This window comes from Rhinopithecus roxellana, chromosome 17, assembly GCF_007565055.1.
Source record: "Rhinopithecus roxellana isolate Shanxi Qingling chromosome 17, ASM756505v1, whole genome shotgun sequence".
NCBI lineage: Eukaryota > Metazoa > Chordata > Mammalia > Primates > Cercopithecidae > Rhinopithecus > Rhinopithecus roxellana.
This window is the reverse complement of record NC_044565.1, coordinates 12,050,383-12,077,866: the sequence shown is the minus strand read 5'-3', so window position 1 is coordinate 12,077,866 and position 27,484 is coordinate 12,050,383. Positions and strand designations below refer to the sequence as shown.

Sequence of the window (27,484 nt, the reverse complement as noted above, 5' to 3'; positions counted from 1 at the left end):
TATTTTACAAGAGGGGAAAAAATAAAGATATTTTCAGAAACATAAAAATCATTAGCATTTACCTTTTCAAACCCTTGAAAGAGTTACTAAAAGATGTACTTTAGCAAGAGGAGATGTAAATTCACAGGGAAGAAATGGGATGTACAACAAGGAGCAAAAATTTCAGGAAAATATGTTGATAAATCTAATAAAATGGGGAGAGGGTTAAAAAGATGAAGCTAATATAAGGAAGTGGTGAATTTCAGTGAGGAAATGATACACATAAGGCCTTTCTCTTTTTCAGACTAGGGATGGGTGACAATCACTTGGAATAAGGCCATAAGCATGCCATTTGAATAAGACATAGCCCTAGCCGGTGGCCTCATCTTTTAGTAACCTTCTTTCCAGGACTGAGCTCCACTCTGATCATTTCTCAGGCACAGGGTGCTTTTAAATCCCATCACCCTTCAGGACTTGAACCACTTAAAGGGGTAGAATTCTAAGCATATCTCCCAAGTTTTGGATCTATAGCTTCATAGCTTCATTTCCTCTTCATTACTGTCTTGTTCATGGAAATGCTTTCTTCCATTTTCATATATACATTTATATATTTACAGTTTATTACTATTTTGGAGCAGAGGGAGAATTTCAAGCCAAAATGCATAGCACATACATGCTTCATTGGCTGGAAACTCCCCCAAGTCTGTGCTGGATTACCTGTGCTCAGCTTAGCATCACCACCACCTACTTCCATGGACTCCTTGCATCACCAATAAGAGGCCAGAAGTGACATTTCCTGGAATCTTTTGCTTCTTGTGATCCTAAGTTGATGTCAGTCAGTGGGAGGTATTTGCCTGAGAGGGGAAGGCAGAGGAGTGAGAAACGCCACACTTCTATATGTAGAAAGCATATATAAGGTTCTTAGCAGCTCATTCAGGATACTCTCTTGTGAATGACCCTCTTTGGTGCTGTGGGAACCTGAGATAGCCCAGCGGTGCCCTCTAGAGAATCTCTCACTTCTGAGCTGCTGGCTGAGATAGATGGTAGGAGTGTCCTAAAATGTTCTCATATTTGAAACAGCTTTCAAATGATTGCTTCAGAATTTCTTATGTTGGTAATGCAGTCTGGGGTCATCCCAAGTGGCTTCTTTAACCTTTGTTCCTTAGCCCTACAGACACATATAAAAGCCTCAACTGTCCTGCTTTAAAGCCAAAGTACTTGGGATAGAGAAGTATGGTTGCCAGTCTCTAAGATGGCCCCTAATGATTGCTTTCTCCTTGTATTCACGATTTTGTGGAGTCCCCTCCCACACTGAATCAGAGATGACCCTAGATAATCCATAGAATAACATGGTAGGGTTGATGTGTAACTTCTGAGGTTACATTCTAAAAGGCACTGTGGCTTCTGCCTTTTGGAAAACTTGCTTGGGAGGAAGCCAGTTGTCAAGCCATGAAGACACTCAAATAACCCTCTGGAGAGGCCCACCTGATGAAGAACTGGGGCCTCCCACAAATAACAGGCACCAACCTGCCAGCTGAAGATGTGAACTGCCTTGGAGTGGACCCTCAATTCCAGGCAAGTCATCAGATGACTTAAACCCCAGCCAACAATGGACTACAACTCCCTGAGAGACCCCAAGCTAAGAGCTTCCTAGTTGAGCCACTCCTAAATTCTGATCCATCAAAACCATGAGAGATAATAAGTGATCATTGTTGTTACAAGCTACTGTTTTTGTTTTTGTGGGGGTGATTATACAGAAATAGGTAACTAATACAAGTGGCTTCTGTTTTCCTAAATAAACTCATCATTTTTATTCATCCCAAATTGTCTTATACACCTATACAGTCACTGAACAACGAGAGTTAAAACTATTGCCATTGTTTTGCATGGAATTATTTGACAAGCCCAGGCGGCTTGTGGTTTTTCAAACTGGTTGACAATTTGCAGCTGGAGAGTTGTTTGTATCTGTCAAGATTATCAGTACGCCCATTGCTTATTCACCTTGTAGAAACAAGATGGCAGATTTGAGAGTGTTCAGAATATAACTGCTTTGAATCTCATCTCTACTATTTTCTGGCTATAAAATCTGTAAAATCTTGAGCAAATTTCTAAACCTTTCTAAATTTTAGTTTACTTGACTGTTAAATATGAATAATAGTACCTACTTATCCGGTGTATAAGCAGGTTAAGTTTTGAAAGTTATAAAAACTTACCTCATAGTGTCTGGCATTTAGTGATCATTTGCTAATAGTTTCTATGATTATGGTGATGAATTTAGACTATGGTGTTTGATGTTCAATGCCTCACATGAATCCTTTCCTGTGTCAGTTATTTAGTGTTGTACAATATACCACCGCCAAATTTGTATCTAAGAGCAGGTGACATTTTATTGTCTCTCAAATTCCGTGGGTTTACTGGAATCAGTTGGGTGGTTCTTCTGCTGCAAATGGGACTTCAGTCATCTGGGGCTTGATTGGGTTGGAATATACAAGATGGGTCACTCACATGATTGTTCTTATTATTGTCTGTTGGCTGGGAGCTCAGCTGGGCTTTTGATTGAAGAGTCACACGTGGCTTTTCCATTTGGCTTGGGTTTTTCACAGCATGATGGCTAGATTCTAAGAGGCAGTGTCTACAGAGCAGAAGTAGCCAGAAGCAGGAAGCAAAAGCTACTGATTCTCTCCAAGGCTAGGTCTGAAACTGGCACAGCATCATTCCTGCCACGTCCTATTTGTTAAGCAGCCACTGAATTTGCCCAGATTCAAGAAGAGACATAGACTCTATCTGTCAATGCGGAGAGTGATGGAGAATTTTTCATCATCTTTAACTCACCAGACTTCCCAATTTCCTTTCCAGATATCTCCCCAAAATCCCTTAAGGTGTACCTACTTAAGTCAAATAAGTCTATTGCCTTTTCTTAGCTGTTCCTTGCTGCTCTGTCCAGAGCAAGCCCAGCCCTCGCCACAAAGCTTTACTTAGCTATCTCAATTCTCTGGGGGATTCCTAAGACAGACTGTCAGGACTGGCCATTGATCAGTGTCTCATGTGCAGTTTTATGACATCACATTTGCCTGTTATTTGACACTTTTCAGGTTTGAATCTTCATTTCGAATGTCATTTCTTATTGAGTGGGTTTTATACTTGGCTTCCTGCATAAGCCTGCTATAAGTCTTTCCATGAATCAGTGCTTAGTAAGTGTTTTCTGATTTGAATGATGCTATGGGGAGGCAGTGGTGGAAGGGAATTGACATTTGAACACTCAGAGTCAAGCATGATCCTAAATGTTTACATCCGTCATCTCATATATTCTTCATGACCATCCTGTAAGAGAAGTATTATTATTCCCGTGGGACAGATGAGGACACTGAGTACTTAACTTGTCACACTTAGTACAACTAGTAAGTGGGAGAACCAAAACTGAATGCAAGTCTATCTGATGGCATGGCTTTCATCTTTCATTGGCATTGCCCTGCCTGCAACTCCCTGGGAATAAAACTATCTGGGAAAAGAAGGGGAAACTATGTGAGTAACTAAGGACTGTGGTTTCTAGAGCACTTGAGCCATAAACTCCCTGTAGTGAGGGCATGCTCTTGTCAGCCTCACTGTGTGCAGGCATTTATTTTGCTTGGGACCAAAGCTAAACATTAACTCACTTGAGCTTTGCCTTTCCTTTCCCATTTTCAAACTCCCATGGCTCCCAGTGGCTTTAGTCAGGTATACCCTATCTATTATTATTCCCTTTTAAACTGCTTCTGGGCATGATGACTGCATGTTTGGAAACACCGTGGCATATTTGTGGTAATTAAACTTCACGACAATGTCTGAATCCGGGGCTTCCACAGGCCTCAGGGCTCCAGCATTGCCTGGGAGCCCCTCCATACGCCTTCATTTAAGGAATCTCAAGTGAGTGCTTGTGGCTCCTTCTCCCCAGCCTCAGAAGGGAGAAAAATTGCTGGCCAGGCATTTCCAGAGGGCTTCAAGAGGATCAAAGAGAGAAAAGCAAACACTGAGGGAAAATGTGCTATTTATTCTTGGAACAAAGTTACATTGGCAGCTTTCTCCTCTCCAGTAATACTTGTTTTCCTGAAAGGATTACACTCGCGTTCGCTTCCTCCCACAGGATTTAGCTGCCACTCAGCTCATGACCTGTAACGTCTATCTCCCGCCCCCTCCCAACCACGCTTTCAGTTTTCTCACAGGCTGGGCAAAAATTAAAGAGATTAAAATCATCCATGAGAAAAAGTGGGTTAGTGCAGCAGCTGCAAATACCCTGCGTCAGCAGCCCAAGTCAGCAGCTCAAATAAACTTGGCCATGTGAGTAGTGTTCCCGGGCCACAGACAGGGAATCCCAGGCATTTTAGGGCTTCCTCCTCAGGGAAGGAATGAGAAGGAGGATTAGGCCGAGTGGTGAGGGCTGCCAGGTAAAGGTGTCTTTCTTTGGGAGAGCAATTCCATTTGTGTTTTTCATGGCCATTTATGCTTTTAATTAAGTAAACAAAGAAATTCGTGGGTGGTTATATGGCAGAGTAATATATTGAGATATTTACCTGTGTCTTAGTTTCTTCACTGAGGGTACTCTTTGCCTCAAAAAGGTAGCAAGACCCTGTCATGCCCTTGTCTTTGAGAGCTGTTTCATTGCAGGGCTGAAAAACAGATTTTCCAGTAGGAGACATCCCTATTTCTGTTTTTGTTTCAGCTCCCTATGCACCTTGAGGAGAATCGTGCTGCTCTGTGATGGGCAGGAGTGGGAGCTTTGTATTTCTGAAGGTGTGCACCCTGACTGGAGACTAAGGGAGTCTCTGAAAATGAGAGAAAGAATAGAGTCACTGGGGTGCCCTTGAAGTATGATCATCTGGATCTTGCTTTCCAACAGCACCAACAATGAGGGCAGCTGAGGGGCTGAAGGTGGCACTGGGGAAGAAATAACTAAACATTAAGGTCTGTGACCTTGAGAACTTCTGTGAAAAGAATCTCCAAGGCCCAAGCCTCAGAAGAACTTGCCTCAGGGCTCCATGGTGTTTTGGAAAACAAGCCTGGATGTGGTGACTAGGTAGAGTCTCTTTGCATGCTCTGCGTCATGCACCTCTACCTGATTCTGGACTTCCATCTGACTCTGGGGAGGGGACATGCCCCAGTAAAAACTGAAATTAAGACTTTCTATGAAATGAATAGGAAGCTCAGGGCAAAATATATTAAATTAGAGAAGTAAAAGAAGCATGCATTTCTTGCCCACTAATCATGTGGTAGGTGCAGTGTGCAAACTTGAGACAGAGAGATGAACAAGAACCTATTGCCCTCACAGGACTCAGATCTGGGAGATGTAACAGAGTGCAGAGCTCTACAGTGAAAATGTGTCACAGATGCCCAGGACCCAGGTAGGGTTGCTGCCTCTGTTTGGGGGCAGACAAAGCTTCCCAGAATTGCTCACCTTTGTCCTCAGTCTTAAAAGATGAGCTGGAATTCCTTAGTGGAGGACGGGGGTGGAGTCAAGAACATTCTGTACAAAGGTACAGAAGTATGAAATAGCATAACCTGTTTGTGAAACTGCAAAAAGGTTGACATAGCTGAAGCAGAAGATGGGTTGGTACAGAATGGTTGGGAGAGATATGTAGGGGCTGACCCTGAAGGATGTTGCATTCCATGCTAAGGAGACCTGATTTTATCTTGTAAGAGGTGGGCAACCCCTGAAGCATTTTAGTGAAGCAAACAGATGTGTCTGTTACCAAGCAAAGCCAGTTAAAGAAGGGCACAGAGGAGGAATGATTACAAAGGTAGGAGGGGATCTAGGAAATGGAGAAGCACAGAAGTGAGGGGGGGAGGTGTGGCTACAGCCGCAAGTACTGCAGGGAGATGAGGAGCATTAGCAGGAGGCAGCCAAAGGGGGCTTTAATGAGGGCAGTTTCAGTGGCGTGTTGGGGACAAAAACCAGACTACCGTGAGCTGAGGATTGAAGGGGATTAAGAAAGTGAGGCGAGTGAATACCATTTGTTTGAGAAGTTTGGTTATGAAAAGAATTAAGTAAAGAAAAATATCTAGAAATAATTAAAAATTATTAAAATATTAAATTATAATTAAATAATTAAAAAGCCATAAAACAATATATGTTGTCATGGATGTGATGAAAAGGGAACAGTTTTACACTGCTGTTGGGAATGTAAATTCATACAACCACTATGGAAAACAGTATGGAGATTCCTTACAGTTCTAAAAGTAGAACTACCATTCGATCCAGCAGTCCCACTACTGGGTATCTACCCAAAGGAAAAGAAGTCATTATGTGAAAAAGACACATGCAATGCAGGTTTATAGCAGCGAAATTTGCAATTGCAAACTATGGTCCCATATCTTTGCATATTTAAGTGCTCATCAACCGACCAGCGGATAAAGAAAATGTGGTGTATGTACACCATGGAATACTACTCAGCCATTAAAAAGGAACAGAATAATGTCTTTTGCAGCAACTTGAATGGAGCTGGAGGCCATTATTCTAAGTGAAGTAACTCAGGAATGGAAAACCAAATATTGTATGCTCTCACTTATGAATGAGAGCCAAACTATGAGGATGCAAAGGCATAGAATGATATAATAAACTTTGGGGACTTGAAGGGGAAGGTCCGAAGGGAGGTGAGGGATAAAAGACTACACACTGGGTACAGTGTCTACTGCCCGGGTGACAGGTACACTAACATCTCAGAAATCACCACTGAAGAATTTATCTATGTAATCAAAAATCACCTATGACCCCAAAATAATAAAATAAAATTAAAATCAAAAAAGCACAATATCTAGAAATGGGTCCAGAATCTTGAAGGTTTATTTAATAATTATTTATTATTATCTAATAATTATAATTTAATATTAATATTAAATATCATTTAATTATTAAATTTTAATCATGTAATAAGTATTGATTATTTAGTAACAATGATTTATTATTGATTACCTAATAATAATACATTATTAATATAAACATGGGTGAGCTTCAGGTATGTTCAAGGCAGAGGAAGGAGGCAGTGGGAAGATTAAAGAGAAGGAGAGAGGAAATAAGGATGAGGAGGAAGGGTCTGGCAAGCAGGGGCTTTGGCACAGAGAAAAGCCCCCCAGACCAAACTTCCCATGTGCCCAGGGAGTTTGAAGTCATAGGAAGCTCTGTTGCCCTGCACATCTCATTATAAGTAAACCTTATGCTTCTGGGAAGTATAGCAAGCCATTTAAAATAAATCAAGAGTATTGTATTGTTAATATATTAATCAAACCTGCTAATTTAACAGATTCCCAGTGTGGACTAAAAATGAAGCAAGTGAATCAGCCTTTCATTTATTAGCTCTTCTATTAGGATCAAAATCTTAGATTCCTCATTTACGTCTACAGTAGATCTCAAACTCCATCAGATGTGTTCAGACACAGGAGACCAACTGGTTGCTGGTCGCAGACACTGGTTTAAGCAATGGAAATCACTCCAATTTGGGCACTGGGGACATGGACACATTGCCATCCAGTTGGTTTTACTAGATCTAGCATACCTGTGCATAAGGATACAGTGTTCTAGAATTTGCAACCATGAAATCTATGAATCAAAGAATGGATTAAAAGCATTCACTATGGGGGTTTCAGAAGTTTGGGATCCTCTCAATAATCTAATCTGGTTAGTGTACACTCTTCAGGGAGATTAAGAGCTCGGTATGATTTGTTGTCTGTCCTGTGTTTTGCCCACTTATCTTTCAAACCAAATTACTCTTAATTTCTCAAGTTGACACCTTTCATAGAGTTACAGAAAATAAGTCTTTGAGGAATTTGGAAGAGTTGCAGGCAGTCTCATAATGGAACCCTAACATAGGATTCAGTGTCCAGTTCAGGTATGCTATGAGGTTGAGCTATTTTAACTCAAAACTTACACTTTATTCCAAACTGTTATGTATCCATTTTCTCTAAAAAATGTATAGTTTCCTAGACATGCAGGATAATTTTTCAAACAGGTCATGAGATTAAAATGTAGTAGGATATCTCAATTTTATAATGAAAGTCAATGGTATTTACAATATAAAAATAGACAGATTTATCTTATTTTAAAAATATTTATCTTATTCACAACTTTTTGGGGCCCATGTATATTGTGACTTGGGATCTAACTTGAATTTTCTTAAAGAACAACTATTGGCATTTTCTCTAGGCATGTTTCATAGTTCCATTGTCTCATTTTTTATAATTGAAATCTCTCATTTTTACAGTGGCTTCCTGTTGGTTAGAAAGAGAGTGTTGTGTATGGATGATTTGTTTAAGTTCTGTTTATGCTTATTTAACATTGTTCGCCAAGATGAAAAATGTAGACGAGGTGTCAGCCTGGGCATAAGAATTTCCCTATAGAAAATGGAAAAAAATAATAATAATAAAGAAGCAAACTGTATACTAAGCTATGTTTATGGTTGAAATGGTGAATATGTTTTGATTAAAAGTCTATCATTAATCAGAAGAAATGTTGTATTGGGCAGCAGCAACTGGCTAGAGAAATTTTTGATTTCTACTCTGTTACACCAAGCGAGATAAAGTGTTTGATCCAAGAGTATTTAAATCTCTATTCTTCTGACTAGGGCCTGTGAGGAAATAATTCAACGAGATAAACCCCCACTCCACAATAGAACAGATAAAGAGGATACTTAATTGATGATTTTTATTCAATATTTCATCCTTTTCGGGCACATTACACATTTGAAAAGGTGAGAGAACTGATTAGAGCATGTGGAAATTTAGCTGTGTGGCTTATATTCCCTGGAGGTTTTAGTTCCATGAAAAGTTCTTTTGAACAACTGACTTGTGCTCCTGGCATCCTCTCATATTCCTTTGTACAGGTAAAACTTTGCTTTCTGAAAAAAAAGACAAGGACTGGAGAACGTGGGTTTTTATAATTTGGTTGCCTGTATCTGGAATCTAGGATTGCAGAGGGGGTATAACTGTCAACATTGATTTATTTGGCAATTAAATGCATCCATTAGACCTTATAAAAAGTTGGCGAAAGGTTGTACTATAAATAAGGCATACCGCATTCTTTGACCTTTGGTGTCTAGGCGATGTTAGTAGCTAATACTATCAAATAACTTGTTTCATTTCAGCAGGCTGTCGTGGAATGAACGAGTGAACGTAAATGCCACTTGGTTAATGACTATCCATGAACCTTAACAGAAGTCCCATTACTTTGCTAGGAAATGTAATAGCAAAAGTGAGACAACAGGAGAAAGAGAGAGATAGAGAGAGAGAGAAGGAGAAAGAGAGAAAGAGAAAGGTCGTCTTCATTTCCCCAAACTAACATTTTAAACAAGTGTACAGTTTCTTTTCAGGTTCACTTTTGTTAAGATGAATGGATAGGAAATGACCGTAGGGCAAAGCATGAAAAAAAAATTTTCGGCCTCCTGATTTTCCTAAAGTGACATCATTAATGGTGACACATTGGTGTCTCTGTCTGCACATCCATTAGCCTCTCATCAGGCCATGAGGCAATTTCCTTTGTCTTCCATTATTCGCTTTACATGCCTGCCTTGCTCCATCACTCCTGGAGATCATTTACTACTTCTGGAATTAATAAGAGCTGGAAGTTTGAAGGCTTCTTGTAAATAGCAGTGCCATAGTGGAAGCAGGCAAGGATTCTGGTTTCAATCATTTGTACTTTCTTGGGACAAAACCAGATTTCCTACCTTGTGGGATAGGAAAATCCCCACATCCTACCACGTGGGGATGATTTCACTCACTTATGGCAGAGAAAAGTCCAGGGATTTTTGTCCATTTGGCATTGTCTTAATACTCTGCACACAGGAGAGCAGTTTGATGTTCTCCTTCTCCTGGTGATGTTTGAAGATCATCCATTACTAGACTGAACTCCTTACTGTTTGAAATTTGTCTCTGCATTTCCTACAGAAGTGGCTTTCAATCCTAATGGCACATTGTAATTATCTGGAAAGTTTTTTTAAAAAAAGCCCTACTCCTAGATATTCTGATTCAGTTGGTCTGGTATGGAGTCCAGCTTGTGATTTCAGAACATGCCCCAGGTGAGAACTGAGTATATCGTGCAGCAAGGTTGCTTATGGTGTCTAGGACAGTTCTCTGTGCAGGGCAGGCAGTCTCCAGGAAATGACAGGTAAGCTGAACTGCATTGATAGACACATGGGTTACACAGTGCCAGATGATTTTGGTTGAAGACATATCTGAACATATTCTCACCGCAAGCATCTTGTAGTGCCTTTAGCAGCTCATTATTTTTGGGTAAACCATAGGAGTCTAAGGGTTTCACCTTTGCTCAACTGGTAACTCAGTTTGTTTTTGTTTTTGGCTGCCTTTGGGTGTTGTGCCTTTGTTCATCAGTAAAATGGGGGTAATCAAAGTCTGAGGTTGTATTTCTGTTTGAAGCAAAAACTAGTAAATATTTGCCACAATGAGCTTTGTGTAAAATCATCAAATTACTGCTATGCAAATGCAGATGGAGTTTTGGAAGCAGAAGCAAGAGGAATGTGGCTAGAGTCTTGTCTAACAGTAGCTGATGGATAGGGCTCAGTGGTGACATGGGTGGAACATGATCCTCCTATCAAATCTTGTCATCACGACATTTGTGCCACTGAGGGAATGCCACAGCCTCCACTCACTGAGCGTTAAAACTATCACATCTTCTTTGTATTAGCTGAAGGGGCCCTGGCTTCTAGAGTTTTCCCATGAACTGGATGTGCTGTTGGCCACAACACCAGGGTGGGGGGATTGTGGTTCCCTGCTCTGACCACCAGCACCATGGGAGCCCTGTGCACTCTGCTGGCATTACCTGCCCACATCTGCAAAAGCTGCTCGCACTGCGAGCTCCAGCTCTCAGCCTTGGGCCTGCAACCAGGCATGAAGTGGTTACTTGAGATCCTGAGCTGCAGATCCTAGTTTCCTGGGATGAACCCTTTTCTTCCTCTAATTCTTCATCTCTGGTTAGATCTGGAGCTGTACGCTGTGCCTGTGCACATGGACTCCCTACTCCTCTGCCCTTCCTTTATCAGCCTGTGCATTCCAACCTCTCCTGTGTTCCCTGACCACCTCCACCCTGAAGGCCTATCCAGCAGACCCTATGAGACCAGGATAGGCAGCTTCAAAAGGTAGTCATTGAGAATCTTCCTTAGTCTAGTAGAGGTTTAATGCCCCTTTCTCACATCTGACCTAAAGTCTTCATTGATATTTGGCACTGTTCCATAAATATGTCTCCCTAGAAATGGAAAATAGCTATTTCTCTATTTTATAATAATTTTGCCATTAATGAAGCAATGGGCCCTCTCATCTTGGAATAAATCAACCCAGTGTTTTCAGTTTCTCTTAACAGTCTATGGGCTATCTCCCTTCATTGCCTCTCAGCCTAGAGTGTGAAGCCACACACAGTACCTTCAGAAAACAGCAACCAAAGACAATTTATTTTGTGGGTAGGAAAATGAGGCACAGAGAGTTTCAATGACTTGTAACCATAACAAGTGAATGGGACTTGAAATGAAGATTCTCACCTTCATAGAATGGGGTAGGCAGAGGTGGTGGACATGAACAACGATGCAATAGAATGTACACTTAAGGAACTTGGGCTACAGAGATGAACAGATCTTCATGTTGTTCCAGTTTTCTTATTTATAAAATAAGAGAACAAGAATACTTAGCCAATCAAGATGCTGTACTGATTAAAAGAAATGTATGTGAAAAGGACTGGCATAGTGTTTGGTATCTAAGAGGCTCTCATTAAAAGCATACACACACACATGAACACACGTGTGCATGCAAGCATGAAGTTAATAGCTTTGAGGGGTTTCTTTCCAAGGTGCAGCCATAACCCATAGGCTCCCTGACATAGCTCCTGGTAGAATCTGCCTCTGTAGGATCCTTAAGTAGTCATTTATCTCAATGTTGGCCTTCATGCAGGGATGCATGTTCTGGAGAATGACCCGCAGGAACCCCAAGAGGGGCTCTCAGGCTAGCAACGGATACACTTCTGTCCTGCTGCACAACCAGAGGCAGGAGATAATCTAGATGGCAGCTCTAGTCTTTCCATACCTGTGATTCCCAAAATCTGTTGAAGTGTAGGGGGTTCAACAGTATCTGCTTCATTTTAATAAAATGAGGCAATGTTTATAAGTGAGACACAGCCCAGTGACTGGCACGTACTAAGTACTAACACATATTAGCAGTTCTTAGTAGTGGTAGTATTTTTAAATCCAGAGCTAGATTGGGTCAGAGTGCTTCCAGTTGTCCTTTCTCCAGCCTGGGGGGCAAATGAATAGGCTCAAGATTAGGGCCCGTCTAAAGAAAGTCTACACATTTGTCTCTGCATTTCCTACAGAAGTGGCTTTCAATCCTAATGGCACGTACTAAGTACCAACACTTGGAGGTCTTGGAGGTCTGCTTTCAAATCTGGGCTCGTCCCAACAGGGGCGTCTGTGCCCTATTTATTTCTTTACTAATTAGTTCATTAACACACATTTACTGAGCACTGATTGTATGTGTGCTCCTGTGCTCGGCACACAAACCTCTGATCTCTGATATTCATACAGGGCTGTGCCCTTGGCTAACACACATAGTATTATATCAGGAAACCCCACTTCTCAACACAGCCTCTCCATATGCCTGCTGGAAAGCTGGAGAGTTAGGGGGAGCTCTGATGATGGCACTTTGCATGCCAGAGTGTGGAATTCGGAGTCAGGCAAGTGTGTATCCTTTTTACAGATAAGGAAACAGAGATTGGAGAGGGGAGTACTTTCTCAAGTTTAGAGAGTAATTTAGTGATGTCTGAGGCTAGAACCTTGTTCCCTGATTAGTTTAGGAAACAAGGGCCCTTTCTGCCAGACCAGTTGCCTCTGCATGAGAGTGGGATAACGTGTCTTTACATTGTCATCTACAGATAGGCATTGTTTTCCTTTCTGAACAGCAGCATTTCAAGGTAAAATGAAGTAGCTTTTGAGTAAGTCTATAACAGTGGCTCTCATCTCTGGCTGTATGAGATCATCTTGAGAGAATTTGAAAAAAACCAATGTGGGAGCTCCACCCCAGACAATTAAAGAAATATTTGTGAGGGTGGAGCTGGGGCCTCCTATTGGTTTTTAAAGCTCCCCAGGTGTTTCTAATATACACCCAGGGCTCCATAGTCTAATATACAGTCAATCTAATATACAGTATAATATACAGTCAGTGGTCTAGTGGGCAGTGCTTACAAATTCTAATGCACATTTGAATCATCTAGGGATCTTGTTAAGCTGCAGATACTAATCCAGTGGTTCAAGTGCAGCCCAAGGGTCTTCATTTCCATCAAGCTTCCATGTGGTGTTAGTACTGCCAGTCTCTGGACCACACTTGGAGTAGCGGCTCCAGAAAGTACTCTGAGGTTCTAGTCATCTACTTGGTCACTGGCTACTCTAGCCAGAGGCCTGGGAGTTATCTCTCTCCTTCATCCTCTCCTCATCTTCTCCCTTTCAAGCCCTTGGGCATCAGATCTTGCCACTGCTTCTAGCAGCTCCTCTCCTTTCCTAAGGGACTGGCACATTACCCCGCCTCCCGTTTCCCACCATCACTCACTGCCCTGGCCGTGTTCTTAGCTAGACCGCCTCCTGAGGACTTTCCTATTCTGTCTTCCCTCTGTCCATGCTTTTATTCTGATTCAGTAGAAGACTCTTTCACTCCGTGACCCATCTCTTAAGAGACCACGGCATCCTGGGACCTGCTCTCTCCCTGCAGTCACCCCCTATGACGATTGTCTAGGAATAGGGTGTCCCTCTGGTTGTTTCTGCGTTTCCATCGCGCAGTTCAGCGCCTATCACTCTCAATAAATACTTGTTGATTTTAACAAACAAGACCCTAACCCTGAAAGAGAAAGGCCAAACACAGGCCTCAGCTGCATTTCTTCCGATAAAAATGAACATTCCTTCGAGATTATGCATCAGGCTTTAACTTCCCACTCAGGGAAAAAAAAAAAAAAAAAAAAAGTTGATCAAATTTAACAAAGTAAGTGGTTATTTCCTGTCTGAGTTCAGTGGCTGAATACAGGCTCAAAGCAGGCAACGGGACAGGAATGAGAGGATGGATGCTGGCAGGGGCTTGGAGGTCTGCTTTCAAATCTGGGCTCGTCCCAGCAGGAGGAAAGGCTGGAGGACCGGGATAGATGGGGACTGCCGATGGGGAACCTCCCCAGCCCTGCAGACAGTCGGCAGCGCGGGGAGGCAGGCGGGAGTTGGGAGCGTGAACTAACTTGGCGCGGAGGGAGGTGCCGCACGCTGCAGCCGTTCAGGTTTCGCGTCTTGCGGGCGCCCACATGGGCCGCTGGCTTGCAGAAGGGGGCGGGGGAGAGGGAGGGCAGGTCCGGAGCCAAGCGGGTGGAGGAGGGGGGAGATCGAAGGAAATGAGACAACCTTTTCCTCCCACTGACTCGGGCTCCTCCAGCTTCTGCGGGGCTTGGCGCCGCCGCCCGTGAGCACCCAGGCCGGGACCCCACGTCCCCAGGCCAGCCCTGACCCCGGCGGCCCCTCCGGCGGGATTCCTTTCCGAGGTGCTGGTGCCGGAAAGCGCTTTGTCGCGTCCGCCCCTCGGTGATCAGCTCCAGGTCCCCCTGCTCGGCCCTGCGCGCCCCGAGCCCAGTCCCCGGAAGTGCGCGCCGGGGCCCCAGCGAAGGTAAGCGGCGCCCGAGAGCGCACCCTGGGCTCTGGGGCGCCCGGCATCCCCAGCGGACTCCGCTTCTCCGGAGCGCCCTCTTTTCGGAAACACCCAGAGCACTTCTGACCTGAAGCCGCTGCTTTGTTCCCAAGCCCCTGCCCAGGTGTTGCAGGCTGTGTCCCACAGGGAACTCTGCTTCCCAGCGCTTTCTTTTTTGCCTCGTCTTCCTCCCACTTTCCTGTTTCTTCTCTCGCCCCACTGCTTCTTTCTGGATAGAACAACTCTCAGCTCCCTGCCTCTGCAGCCCAGCTTCGGAGAGCAGGTCGTTCCCAAATCTGGCGCTTCTCTCCTGCGCCTGTGGGAGCTGGGCTGAGCCTGACTGGCTTCGATCCCAAACCTGCGGGGGGCGGACCTGCAGAACGTGCTGCACCGTGGACTCTTTACCTGGTTTGTTTCGGGGGCAGCCAACTCGTCGCGCGCATTTGGCGACCCCCAGGACCCCGAAAGCCGAGTGAATTGGGGAGTGAAAGGCTGTTGGCGCCCCCTAAAGTCCCAGTGGGACGCTCTGCTGGTGGAGGGGGGCGCGCAGTCCACGCCGCTCTATCTGGGGGGTCTGCATGAGGGTCCCCACCCCTACTATTGAGGGGTAAGGGGAGGTGTTGGCACGCAATACGGAGCGCGGTGGGGCATGGAGGAAATGAGGATGTCCTGGAAGGAGAGGAGTGCCAACCACATCGTGCTGGCTTGCCATGTTGCTCTTATTAACTGCCTGAGTTCTCATAACAAGCCTATGCATAGGGACTCTTACCCCTATTTTACAAACGGGCAAAATGAGATGGGGCCAAACAGCTAGCTAGGAAAGGGCCCAGCCAAGATTTGGGTCCTAGCTGGTCTATACCATACACACACTTCAAGTCCAGCCCTACAGAAGATTCCTTTTGTCAGTTTGAGCAAGAACGGTCCCCCCAACCCCCCACCTCCTTGCTCACAGTACAAGGGACTAGATTTTTTTCCGTTTTGCCCTAATACACCTTGATTCTATTCAAACCCAAACTACTTATTTAGTAGATACTGTCCTCTGAGTTCAGCGGCAAGCACTGAGGTTTCACCTTTGAACCTTATTAATTCATCCCCTTCTTGGCATCTGGTCTGTCACAAAATGTGTAATACTGTTTAGAAGGCTGGCTTGAATCTCTTTTCCATAAAGGCAGTCAAGCGCAGTAGCTAAGAGCCCAGGCCCTGGAGTGAGACCACCAGCTTGAATCCTGGCTGGGGCCTTTCTGTACCTTTCTGTAGCTGGATTTCCTCATCTGTAAAGCAGGGATGCTAGGGCTTATTAAAGTAATGGTTTTCAACTGGAATTTTGATTTTACTTCCCAAGTGACATCTAGCAATGTCTGGAGACATATTTGGCTGTCATCATGTAAGTAGAAGAGGATCTCATTCATCTGGTGGGTAGAGGCCAGGGATACTGCCAAATATCCTGTATTGCACAAGACATCTTCCCTCTCCCCTTCTCTGCTTCCAGGGTTTAAGAACTATCTAGCTTAAAATGTTAATAGTGCTGAGGTTAAGAAGCCCAGGTTTAATGTATCACTTCATGAAGAGTGCCATTATTTCCAGCTCTCATCCTTTTATCTGCTGTAGTTTGGCTGATTATATTAGTCTTTGTCCCTGTCTTTCACTCCATTCCGGTGCCAGAATTCTGTTGCCAAATCCACAGCAGGTCATCTGCTATATTGCCTTGATACCCTTGTTGGTTCCCCATTGCTAACAGAAAGGATGGGAATTGGGAATCTGCAGGTGTTTTACAAGCACTGAAGGCAATTCCTCTGCATCTTAAAGTTTGACAATCACTGTCTTTACAGAATAAAATGTAAACCCCGACCTTGTACACATGGCTCTTCACAATTGACCTCACCTTATGCCACTTCCTCTATGTTCCTGACATTCCCTCAACCCACTATTCTTTTGGTATTCTAGGTCCTGACTTTTTGGAATGCCCTTCTTCCTCCTCGGCTGGCAATCAATCTTTGAGACTAGAAGTCAAGTTTCCTTTTGGGTGAAGCATCATTCTTCAGTTCCTACAGACAATTTTGTTGCTCTCTGCCCTGCCCCAGGTTGCGAGGAAACCTTAGCCTCAGCCTCCTGTCTCCCCTCCCCTGCCCCGCCTTTTTTTTTTTTTTTTTTTTTTTTTTTTTAAATATATCTCTCTTGTAGTATTTTGTTTCTCTCTCCCCTGGTCTTACATACTTAGAATCTAACTTAGTGCCGTTCATGCTCATGATGATGGCTAAGCTTTCAGGCTTTGGAGTCAGGCTTCTTGTGTTCAAATATCAGTTCTGCCACTTATTAACTCTGTTAAAAGTTAATTACTTGACCTTGGTCAACTTGACTCAGTCTCGCAAAGCCTTCTTGGTAAGAAGAAATAGCATACCTTCTCTGCAGACTAGTATGACTAACTAATGGAATAATAATCATTCATCTTAATACTGAGTGCCTAGCTAATTGCAGGACATGGTTCAAGTTCAGCATTTTATACGTTTTTACTCATTTAAACCCTGTAATGTCCTTTACAGTTACTACTGGTATTGCCCTATTTTCCAGACAAAGAAACAGAGGCACAGAGAGGCTAAGCAGTTTGCCCAGAGTGATGGAGCTAATGAGTGGTAGGGCCAAGATTCACACAGACATCTGGATTTGAAAACACATACTTTTCACACTATGCAGGTAAAGGGCTTAGCCCAGTGCTTGGTATATAGTAAGTGCTCAGTTAATGTGAGATAAGGTTTGTTAAGTGCATTAATGAGAGCCTAAGTCCACTGGGTTTTCCACCTGCGTCATGCTTGTGATTTAAGACTATGCCATTATTTTTACAACTCTTGTTCCTTTCCTTGCCTCCTTGCTTTGCCCCAAGCCACAGAGGGGCAGGACATTGGGGTTAGTTCCCAGCACCACTGATCTTTATGCTAAATTGAGCCTAAGTGTACATAGTCAGGGCTAGAAGAGCATTAACTTTTTTTGGGGGATGGGGGGATGGAGTCAACACACACCTGCCTGGAGGAGAGAGGTGTACACTTGGGGTCAAAAACTCTGTGACCCCAGCTTTGTCCTTACCAAGCATGTGCCCTTTGCAGTGTGCACCTAGCATGTAAATATTGGTGAAACCAATTGATGAATGAGGGATGGATGAATAAATGCCACCAGCTCAATCTCCCACATTATACTTGATCAGATGCAAAGTACACCTTCTCTCCACGTATTGTGAGGTTCATTTATCTATTGAAGGTAAAACTGGCTAAGGGAATTTAATAACCCATATTATTAAATATTAAATTCTCTGTTGGAGAGGCAGATTTGGAGAAGTAGAAAACATTAACTGATCCTCTTGGTAAGTTGTGTTTTACACTGGATACTTTGTTACAACTGATCACTAAACTAACTTGGAATCTTTTATTGCTTCTAATGCAGCCTTGGCTTTTAAAGCCGAGCCCACTCCTTGCTAGTCCCTGGGCCACTTGCTCTGTGGGCTAGACTGCCTTACACAAAGACCTGCACATTTGTGTACTCTGGCTTCCTCCACAGCTGTCCTGCACAGCTGTAATCCCCCTGAGTTTGCTTGTTTTGGCAGGTCGTCTCCAAAACTTCAGTGGGATGAGGTCACCTGGCGCGTGTAAAGCCTTGTGGGTTTTTTAGGGGCCAGGGAAACACTCGAGTAAGTGCTGCTTTTGAGGGTTGAGTAGGGTGAGAACTTTCCTGTCCATTGACATCCAAGACTCTTCAGATCCCCACGGCGGGGTCCTCAAACCCTTGGCTGGTCCCTGGCCTGTTAGGAACAGGCCATCGCCTGAGCTCCAACCTCCTGTCAGATCAGCAGCTGCATTAGATTCTCGTAGGACTGTGAACCCTATTGCAAACTGCATGTGTGAAGGATCTAGGTTGTGCACTCCTTATGAGAATCTAATGTTTGATGATCTGAGGTGGAACAGTTTCATCCTGAAACCATCTCCCCCTATCCGTGGAAAAATTGTCTTCTAGGAAACTGGTCCCTGGAACCAAAAAGGTTGGGAACCACTGCTCTATAGCACTGCTTTCCCCTTCCCACACCAGACTCATACTGTCTCCTGGCTTTATCTCCTCTCCTAGGTCACTAGCTGACTGACCTGAGAAACAAATTTCTTTAGGATATGAATGACTTGAGTAAAAGTGAGACCCAAGATATTTGGGCATCCCTTGTATTTATACTGAGGCTTTTGTAGCTTGGCACAGAAGATAAACTAGCCCGGGGTAGAAATGTCAGGCTTGGTGCCAGGTCTTGAGGCCTCTGATGTCACATCTTGTTGGCTGCCACTTTGGGTAGCACCTCTTAACTGACCTGCAGCAGACTTTCTGATGAAGCTGGCCCCTGCTTTGTGTGTCTAGTTCTAGAGAGATACACTTTACCCTGTTTACGTCTTGAGCTGCATTCTCTGTGAAATGCACTCTGTTGTTTGACTCTGCGTGAAACCCTGTTTAGTGCTGTAAAGGGCATTTGGTGTCAGACTAGAGTGGTGGCAGAATCTTGAGGTATTAGTGTGGACTTGGAATACACGTGCAATAAGTAGCTCTGTGCAGGTGCTAGAGACACAAAGATGAAAAAGACCTGGTTTGTACCATCAAGATTGCAGTCCATGACATATGTTGGCCATGTGAATAGATCATCAGAGTGTGTTATATAGAATAAGATATCTGAGCAGAGAATTGGGAGCTCAAAGGAACCAGCACCATCTCTGCTAGAAGAGTCAGGAAAGGCATCAGAAAGAAGATGTTTGAGCTCGGCCTTAACATGTAAGCGGGAGCTTGGTGGGTTTGAAGGGACTGGTGATTAAAGAGCATTACAAATAGGAAACAGCATGTGTAAGAGTCAAGAAAGGGCCTGGAAGACATGTAGGCATATGGTGGGGGCTGGGGGACAGAGATGGGCCTGGGGAAGTGACTTTGACATTTTGCCAGTTCAGGAGTCTGTCTCTGTACTGTTTTGAGACAATGGAGTGGGCATTTAAAGCTCAGGTGTGCTGAGCTCTGAATAGTGGCTCTGCCTCTTATCTCTGCTGGCCTTGTTTCGTCCTGGGGCAGTGGGACCAGAGCCCACGGGTCAGGGAGGGACACTGTCTCTAGTAAGCAAAGAAATCACATCAAAAACAAAGCTGAGCTGGGAGGTTGTGGATAGTTGTTTTGTGTTCTTTTCAAAGCCCTAGCTGATGAGCTGTGTGAGTGGCCCCTCCAGAGTCTGGGTTTTACCTTTAGAGCATCCAAAAGTCTGTATGAATTGCTAAGCAATTGCTAAATTTCTCCAGACTTAGAAAGGGATGGGGAAACAGAGGGAAGGAAGGGGGGAGGCAGTGGGGGGGGGGAGGGGGAGAGAGAGAGAGAGAGAGAGAGAGAGAGAGATTGAGTTTTGATGCTAAAGTTTGTTTCATATAAAATCCAACCTGGGATCCAGCAGATCAACAGCTATTAGGATTGACACATTTCCTGGGAATTGCATTCCCATTTGCAGTCTTTCTTTAAGCCCAAAGCCTTTTGCATGTGCTGATTGCATTGCGCTCCCCATAGAGGACGGGTGCATATGCTTATTGATTAGACAATTGATGTAGGTCCTTTTATAGGTCATCCCCAGGCTTTACTCATTTATTCACCACTTAGTGACCCCCTGGCACATAGGAGGCACTTAGTAAGTGATAGATGAGTGAATGAATACTCTAGCATGGAATTCCCATTCCTGGACCTCAAGATGCTCATGGTCTGAAGGAAGAGAGAGACAAGAAAACACGCAACACAGTATGGTGGATTAGTGCCATGACAGAGAAGATATAAGTACAGAAGAAGACTCAGTCCAGCCAGTGATCAGGGATTAGAGACAGGGAGAAGAATGCTGTCTTCTGGGGACCATCTTTCCTCCAGGGAAGTGGTCCCAGGAGTGGTTCCTAGAGATCAGTTATAACCTGGGGTGGGTGCCAGGCACTGTGCTAGGGGCTTTAGCTGCCTTTATTGCATGGATCCTGACAAACACCCTCTGAGGTCTGTATTAGAGGAGGAATCAGGGTCACACCCACAACTAAAAGGCAGAGCCAGGATCAGGTACAGGGCACCAAACTCTGAGCCCTTTATCCTGCTCCAGATAGTCTCCAGAGAGCTGTTATCATCAAAGATACTTTTAGAAAATCTGTTTTCAAAAAAGGAGGTGAAAGAGTATAGGCCACTGTGGTTGGGATAGGAATGGCCATTTCCTCCCCACTTTTCCCCCTTTCCTTCTCCCCAGCCTGGCATCTGAGGCTGTGCCTGGGGGAAGTGAGACGCTCTTTGTTCTGGGGTTCACAAACTCTCTTCCTCCTCTTGCCCTGTCTTTGATCACTAAGGCAGCCTGCACTTTGCCCTCCATGGTGAGAGGAGGGGGAAATGCTGCTTAGTAGAGAAGCAACCATAAACTTGCAAAGAAAAGAAGACTTTTTACAAAACACCTGCTGTAATTTAAGCCTCTCCCCTTTTGCCCTGCCCCCTTTTGCCCTTGTCATTCAGATGGGGCCGGCGGTAGCTGCAGGGAACAGACTTCAGGGGATCTTGTTTCTGCAAGGGGACTTCAATCAAAAGGGCTGCCTAAAGCTGTCTTTCTGTGGGCACCTCCACAAACATGCTCATCTTGTCAAGACAAGACAGGCCGTGGCAGCCCATGGGAGGAGGCGGATAGGTCCTCTTACTGGAAGAAGGGTGCATTTCTTTCCTGAGTGCCCCCATCCTGAGTGCCACTTGGCCAAGCAACCTCTGACAGTGGCATCCTTCTTTGCTGCACTGAAATGTGGCTGTGAACCTGAGAGCAGATAGAATGAGCACTGGAAGAGAGTCAGCAATGCCATTTACTTGCTGTGAGGCCTCGGTCCCTTAATCTCCTAGTGGGTCAGTCACACAGGGCAGGAATGGTTAGCCTGGGCATTCGCCAGTGTTAGACCCTGCTGCATGTCAAACGCAGGGTGCACTGTAGGATCTCAGGGAACTTCAGAAGACAATGACTCAGACATTTAGTCTGAAAAAGACACACATGAAAGTAAGAGTGTCCCTTTGGGTGTGCTCATTGTTCACAGAGACAGCTTGGTGACCTTGGTGTTTCTGCTCAGCTCAAGCTGCCAACACTTATTGACACCCTCGTGTGCCAGGCACAGTTCCAGGCCTTGGAAGCAGAGATGAACAAGATACTCTTTGTGCCCAAGGAGCTCAGCATCCAGTGTGGAGACAGACAAGGGAATCAGAGATAGTAATGCAATGTTTTGCTGTCCATCTCTCATTACAGTAAGTTCTCTGAAAGCAGGACATATGTCTTGTTGATTCCCAAATCACCAGAGCCTACTGTAAACTCTGGCATATGGTAGATGCTCAGTCAACGAATGTTGTACTACCCTAAAGTGCCATACTAGAGGCAATCACAGAGTGCTACATGCACCCACAGAAGGGACACCTAAATTCAGCTTGGAGAGCAGGTGAGTCCAAGACAACATGCATCGAAGAGGCTGAGATGGAGCATCCAGACTGATGAGAGGAGAAGTGGAGCCTAGGCAGATGGGCCGGTGAGAAGTCCAGCATGTCCGGGTGAGCAGGCCAGGGCTGTTTCAAGAAGGGAAGGCAGATAGGCATGGCTGGGGACAAAGGAAGTCAGTTTGTGAAGGGGCAAGGTAACCACATCTGAATTTACTAGAGAATTGGAATTTTACTTTGAAGATAGTGGGGAGCTACTGCAGGATTTCACACGGAGGAGAGACTGGGTCAAAGTTTTGTTCTAATACTGTTCTGGCAATAGAGTAAATATTAGAGAAGAATAATATAGGTGGCAAGAAGACCAGTTAGCATGTTATTGCAGTTTAGGGGATGAAAAAGCCTGGGATTTGGAGTCAGATACATCTCAGCCTCCTTCCTAGCCACACTCCCTGTAACTTGGGCTGTTTAGCAAATGTCTCTGAGCCTCTGTCTTATCTGAAAACAGCAGACTCTACTTCCTCCCTTATGGGTGACATGCATAGTAGTCAGGGTTACATACAATAAAGTATGTGAAATGTCTACTACAGTGGTTTATTTGTAATTGGCATGTCATACTAGTGGCCAGTATTATTTTTAATATTATTGTGACTTACTACCATCTAGGTGAGAAATAATGAGGTCCTAATAAGACACTGGTAATTAGGGTGGAGAATTGGGCAGACTTAAGAAAGCCTTTGGCAATAAAGTTGGCATGATTTGGTGACTGACTGAATGGGGGAGTAAGGGAGGGGCAGGAGTCTAGGATGATTCTGACATTTTGGCCTGGCAGCCAGTGGGAAGGATAGTGGGACTATTCATTAGGAGAGAGAAGGGACGGGGAGGAGGGAGCAGGATTTATAGGAAGGATGATGAACTCAGTTTCAGATATGCTGAGTTTGAAGTATTATGATAGTCTGGGAGAGATGGCTAGTGGGCAGATGTTTTCTAGGTTTGACATTCAGGAGAAAAGTCTTCAAGATTTACAAGAAAGCTAACTTTTTTTTTTTTTTTAAGAGACAGAGTCTCACTTTTTGACCAGGCCGGCATGCAGCAGCACAATCATAGCTCACTGCAGTCTTGAACTTGAACCCTTGGGCTCAGGCAATCCTCCTGATTCAGCCTCCTGAGTAGCTGACACTACAGTCATATGCCACCATGTCCAGCTAATTTGTAAAACTTTTTGTAGAGCAGGGTCTCACTATGTCGACCAGGCTGATTTTGAACTCCTGGCCTCAAGCGATCCTCCTGCCTCAGTCCCCCAAAGTGCCAGAATTACAGGTGTGATCTACTGTGCCTGGCCCACAAGCAAACTTTAACCAAAGTAGTGAAGTCATGGTGTGGATCAGTTGGTTACAGAGGGTTATGGAGTATGGAAAGAGGAATTATAATAGCTTATGTTTATTGAGTGTGTACTGTATGTTCTAAACACTTTATGTGTATTAATCCTCTCAACAACCATTGTTAGGAAGTACTACTATTATTTTACCTATATTACAGCTGAGTAAACCTAGGCACAGAGATAGATGGTAAGTAATTTGCCCAAGGTCACATAGCTATAAGTCATGGACCTAGGATTTTAAGTCAGCTATCAGGATGCCAGGCCTGTGCCAGATTGCTTCTGAGAATGGCGGTACTAGGGCACAACACTGACCTCAGGGAAGGAAGGAGAGGATCCAGTGAAGTCAACAGGGAAGGGGATGTGCAGAAAGGCAGGAGGAAATGGGAGACTGGGATGTGGAAGAGGAGAGTTTCCAGGAGAGGGGGATCAACAGCTTCAAATGATATGGAAGAACGAGAGATCTGAAATGTCCATGGATTTGGAAATTCCGAAGCTATTGACGACTTGGTGAGGGGAGTCTAACAGATGAGGGGAGCTGATGAACAAATGTGAGGTGAGGAAGCGGACATACCAAACTTTAGCAATTATTTTTAGAAGTTTGGCTGTAAAAGTAACAAGAGAGAAAAGATAGCAGCTAGAGGTATTAGGTAGAAACAGTGTTTTAAAGATGGAAAAGACCAGCACTTTTTTTTTTTTTTTTTTTTTTTTTTTTTTTTTGAGACAGAGTCTTGCTCTGCCATCCAGGCTGGAATGCAGTGGCGCAATCTTGGTTCATTGCAACCTCTGCCTCCTGGGTTCAAGTGATTCTCCTGCCTCAGCATCCCAAGTAGCTGGGATTACAGACACACGCTACTATGCCTGGCTAATTTTTTGTATTGTTAGTAAAGACAGGGTTTCACCATGCTGGTCAGGCTGGTCTTGAACTCCTGACCTCGTGATCTGCCCACCTTGGCCTCCCAAAGTGCTGGGATAACCGGCGTGAGCCACCGCGCCTATCCAACCAGCACATGTTATAGAGAGTGACCACAAATGGACTCTGCATGCTGGGAGAGGTGTCTCCATCTTCGCTTCTCTTTTCCACACAGATTTCTAATATTTCTCTTCATATTCTGGATGGCTTCCATGTTGATAGTTGGACATCATTATAGAAATTCTGGATAGGTGTTTCAGGTCTTCAGCTTTTATTAGGTGGAGCAGAGAAAATTTCTTTCACAATGCCCAGTGGTGGGCATTAACAACTCACTTATTGTTAAGTCCAGACCATGTCAGATTCAGGTGCATTCAGTATATCATCCACTGAATTTGCCTCAAAGTATTCTCCAAGAGAGCATGATGTGCTGAAGCTCCACTTCAGGCATGGGGAATTGGCATCTGCTGTGTAGATACCTAGAGGTAAGGATGGCAGCAGCACCAAGGTTTCAGGAGGAAGGAAGAGGACCTAGAGCATAGTGGGGTTGTGGGGAGGAGACACCAGCTTTGGACTGGAGAAGAGACACCTGCTTCTCTGAGCAACGGGAAAGGTAGTTGGGGATGAAGACAAATATATGAGAGGAGACAGAGAGTTGTTTAGATCTTGTAGGAAATGAAAGGCCCGTTATGAGATTTACCGGAGTGACAACCCTCTGCTTGGAATGACCTTAGAGGATTTGACCACTGCCATTTAAGTTCTTAATAATGGAAAAATATGGGCATTTCCTATAAATTCTTTGTTACCAGGCTTAGAGGTTGCATCCCAGAGCCTCCCAGAAGCCATCCCAGAAGATGTTTTTATCTAGGGGCAAAGACAATCTCTGTTTTCATACTTAAGATTCTTTTGTTCAGACCAGAGGCAGATACCATAGAGGGTTAAAAGCCTGACTTAAACAAGAAATTCAGCTTTGCCTTGGTTCGTGTTCATGGTGCTGACATCCCTGAGGCTTGGAGCTGGAATTAGGGTTTGGCTGCCAACTTCATATATTTGCCTTGGTTGAAATGGCATCTTTGCTCTTCTTGGAAACATCTCAGTGAAATGCACACACTTTCACAGAGGGCCTTTATGGAAAGGGCTCTCCCAAAGGGCACCATCCTGAATCCAAAAGGTCACAGGGGAAATGGCCTTGGGATATTTTTCTTTCCCCACACAAAGCAGCAGCTCAGCTGAATTATTCGCTTGATCTTGAGCCTTCAGGTGTCAGGAAAAGTAAACAGTGCATCATTCAAGAGTCACATTTCCAGCTTGAACGTTCCCTGGAGGACAGCTTGAAGGTACTGGAGGACACTGTAGGAGGCAAGGAAGGATCATACCTGCCAGACCCCTCCCAACTCTCCTCCCAGCCAGGTCTCTCACCTGGATGTGGGCATGTGCAGAGTCCCTTTGGCTGGGTGTGGGTGTGATGGACACATAGGGCACTCTCGTTAGGGACCTCCTTCTTCCCTTGGAGAGAAGAAGCTGCAGGTGTTCTGCCCCACTTTTCCTCAGTAGACAAGGAGTGGTGGAAGTGCTTCCCCAGGAAGATATAGCTGGGATGCTGTATGACTCCACACAAATGTGGTTCAGTGAAGTTACATAATCCCGTACTTGGCTTTATTCCTATTCCACAGGGTCTGAATTTTCTGTCATGAAAAAGGCCTATGTACACGCTCCACACTGATTCCCACAAATGAGTGCACAGGGCTGTATACATGCGTCAGATATCTACATCTAAGCTACAGTGGTGCTTCTGCCCATCCAATCTTCTGGATTGTGGCAGGGTGCAAAAGGGTTTGGGAGGCAGTACCCTGTGTGCCCATAAAGCAACAGCTATGGTACCTTAGATTCTCTTTCACTTGTATTTGATTTATTAGTAAAAAAAAAAAAAAAAAAAAAATATATATATATATATATATATGCGTTTAGCCAATCATCAGTTCATTTAATAATTTGAATAACTACGTGGCTGGCTCCAGGCTAGGTGATGGTAAAGTGATGGTGATTCTGATAGTCTTAGTTCCTGCCTTCTCGGGACTCACAGTTATTAGGGGTGGGCATTTAAGACATAAATAGACAGATAAAATACATGATGATTACAAACTGGTAACTGCTATCCTGGACAAGAACAGTGTGCTCCAGGAGGAAATGAGAGAGGCTTAGGTTGGGGGTGTCCAGCAAAGGAGAAAGATCTGTAGACCCATATTCACTCTCTACAACATGCTGTCTATTGAAGGGATGTCACAGCGTGCTAAGGGAGCTCTGAGGAAGGAGTGCCTGACCCTTGAATAGGTCTGGAAGGCTTCAGAGGGAAAGGACATTTAAAAATAATCTTGAAGAATATGTGAAATTTTTTCATGCAGAAAGGGAGTAGAGATGTTACAGGTGGAGGCAACATGTGGTGTTTGGGGGGACTCAATCAGCAAGAGTGGGACATAGGGGAGTGGCAAGAAATGATCCAGGAGGCCAGACAGGGTGACTCATGCCTATAATCTCAGCACTGTGGGAGGTCGAGGCAGGCAGATTGCTTGAGCCCAGGAGTTCAACACCAGCCAGGCCAACATGGCAAAACCTCATCTCTACTAAAAATACAAAAAAATTAGCCAGGCATGGTGGTGTGAGCCTGTAATTCTAGCTGTTTGGGAGGCTGAGGTGGGAGAATCACTTGAGCCCAGGAAGTGGAGCTGGCGGTGAGCCAAGATGGTGTACTGTAGCCTGAGCGACAGAATGAGACCCTGTCTCAAAAAATAAATAAAAGAGAAATGAGCCAGGAAGGACAGGCAAGGGCCAACTACTCAATGTAGGTTTTGTATAAGAAGCAAGTCACTGAAGGGAATGGCAAGTTACCAAGGGCCTGGCACACTTTTTCTGTAAATGATCAGATAGTCGGTATTCTAAGCTTTGTGGACCTACAGTGTGTCAGAGCTACTCAGCTCTGCCACTATAGTGCCTAAGCAGCCACATACAATATGCAAATGAGTGTGGCTATGTGATAATAAAACTTTATAAACAAAAACAGGCAGTGGGCTGGATTTACCCAT

The 27,484-nt window shown here is 44.4% G+C and overlaps 1 protein-coding gene across 2 annotated transcripts in view; it reads left to right on the top strand.

The window, feature by feature from the left end:
* Positions 1-27,484, top strand: part of EVA1A (eva-1 homolog A, regulator of programmed cell death) — a 184,210-nt gene that overhangs the window by 94,522 nt on the left and 62,204 nt on the right. Inside the window, exon 1 of one of the 2 annotated variants that reach the window (XM_010362804.1) lies at positions 14,387-14,631. The exons of the other annotated variant lie outside the window; for it this stretch is intronic. The gene's annotated coding sequence lies outside the window, so the exon portion shown is untranslated. Of the gene's footprint in view, positions 1-14,386; positions 14,632-27,484 lie in introns of those variants that run through there. 2 annotated transcript variants of the gene reach the window in all.